Source organism: Neomonachus schauinslandi, chromosome 11, assembly GCF_002201575.2.
Source record: "Neomonachus schauinslandi chromosome 11, ASM220157v2, whole genome shotgun sequence".
Taxonomy (NCBI): domain Eukaryota; kingdom Metazoa; phylum Chordata; class Mammalia; order Carnivora; family Phocidae; genus Neomonachus; species Neomonachus schauinslandi.
The window spans coordinates 100,067,812-100,070,445 of NC_058413.1; positions in this window are offsets into that span (position 1 = coordinate 100,067,812).

Below are 2,634 nucleotides of genomic sequence, written 5' to 3' on the forward strand. Positions count from 1 at the left end.
TAATGTCCCAAAGCAGAGCACTGTATGCACCAAATTCACAAATCCCAACCATGTAAATGAGGACAGACACAAGAACACAGAATGCTAGATTCTGCAAGCAGCTTCATCCGGCGGTGGGCTCAATCATTTCTTTGTCTTTTCCACACCACTCTGGTCAGACTTTGCCTTTTCATTTCTGTTCAGATCCTATAAAAACTGCTTTTATTAATTAACAACAAGGTTATAGTGCTAAGAAATCTTGTTCTCTAGTATCATAGACGGGTAAACTTTGCTGTTTGAAGTCATTTTAATGAGAATAGAACATCTCCTCTTACTTAAAGAATCTGAGCCTTGTGAGTCACTGACACAGAAAAGCTGCCTTAATTGTCACCCCAGGGGCAGAGATTCAGATAAAAGGTTTTCAGACACAGCATTCCACATTTATCTTGACTTTTTTGTTTCTAAATAAACAGGGCTCTGAGTCAGCTTCTCAACACTGGGGGTAGTCAGACTATGATGTTTCAAACAGAATCAATGACAATGTTTCTAACAGAACATGGCCAAAGCCGCACAAATACTCCCCTAATTAAGAGATCACTAGTTCTTTGTTACATGTTTTTTTACTTTTATTTTCTTAATTGTGGTAAAATAAATTTTCCCATTTTAACCATTTTTAAGTGTGCAGTTCAGTGGCATGAAGTACGTTGTTGTGCAACCATCAATGCCATCCATGTCCAGAACTTTCTCATCTTTCCAAACTGAAAATACATGTCCATTAAACACTAACTTCCCATTCCCTCACCCACCCCTTGGCAATCACCATTCTACTTTGTCTCCCTGAATTTGACTACACTAAGTATCTCATATAGGTGGAATCATACAATATTTGTCCTTTTATGTCTGGCTTATTTCACTTAGCACAATGTCCTCAAATTTCATCAGTGTTATAGTATGCATCACAATTATCTTCCTTTTTAAGGCTGATATTTCATTATATATATATGGCACATGGCATCTTGTTTAGCCAGTCGTCAGTTGATGGACACTTGGGTTGCTTCCACCCTTAGGCTATTGTGAGCACTGACATGGTTTTTAATATTTTATATATATATAATATATATATATATATTTTTAATTGGGCTTTCTTACCAGAACCTCCCCAGACCTGCTTTGCTCTCTCACTTCCTAAGCAAAGATTACTGTGATAATCAATCCAGAGGTGATCCCCACTCCCCCTGGTTCCTCTTTAGAACTATTCCAAACCCTACCTTTTAAAATGTCCTTCCCTACTACTCCCTCTTAAGAGAGGCCCCTAGTTCCTTCTGTTAATTTTGACAGCAAGTTCATAAAACTAACACTGTTAAAATTGTGTTCTAGTGAACTTTATCTGATATGCTTTATCTACATCCTATTAAACTAGACTTTAATTTCCAAACACATTTATTTTTGTACTTTCATAAGACTTGCACGGAGCCATATAATAATGGTAGTAGTACTAGTTAGTAGTCACCAAAGTAATGAAACTATTTCACACCTGTAAACTGTCCTACAGTTTATAAAATATTTTTAAACAGGCAGTAGGTACCTTATGAATGCTTACCAGTTGATGTTAATATCTCTTCCTTTCAACGGCTTTGTGGAACTCAGTCTTGAGAAATGTTGACATCAGGTTTACTGCTGTTAATTACTGACCACTGCTATTTACTTCCATCTAGTGGTCTGGGGAATAAAGGATGATAAATCTTTTGCCTTTACCCTTTACCACTGTAAAAAAAAAAAAACAAAAAGTGGTAAAAATAGAAGCCAAATATAATCTTCAAAATGTGCCTTGTATAGAATTGACACTCTATAAAGGCTTTCATGAAATTTGAATTGCATTTTATCTCGATTCAGTTCAACAAACACTGAATCCTTGGAGTGTATCAAACACTGTGCTAGAATATCAAAGTAAAAATACACTTATTAAGATGATATTTATTATACCAGACACTGTAGGCATTTAAGATATTAAGATAGGCTTACCATCTAAGAATAAGACGGTTCATTCTGGGTTTAGAGTTCTTCCTTTGCAGATAAGGAAACAGCTTTTTTTCCATCTGTAAAATGGGTCGCATGATTAAGCAAAAACATATAAATATCTAATACATTACATAATAGGTGCTCATTTAATTTATTTCTGGAAGCAAATCAGAAGATACAAAATTTAATAAAGAGAGTTGTGCCAATGCTTTAAAGGATTAGAGAGTGCTATGGGAATATAGGGGAAAGGGATTCATTTTGTCTGAAGAGATACAGGAGGTTGGAAATTGAATTAGATCCTTAAAAAAGGTAACTTTGACAACAGATAGTATGGTAAGCCTATCCCAGATAGAAAGAATATCTTGAACTTAAGCAACTGGAATGATGAGTCTTTAAATAAGAGAGAAACCCAAAAGAGAGAATGAATGCAAGAAGTACAGGTCAGAGTTCTGGAAAGGTTGGAGTCACACTTCAAGAGGGACAACTACACAGAGGTATCCAGCAGGCAGCTAGGAAGAGGGCACGGATGGAGACATGAACTTGGAAGTCATGTACAGAGAGAAGATAGATGGAGCAATGGGAGAGAAGGTTGCAAGCTGTCTAAAAAATACAGCTATAGGCTCAGGCCAACCTTAA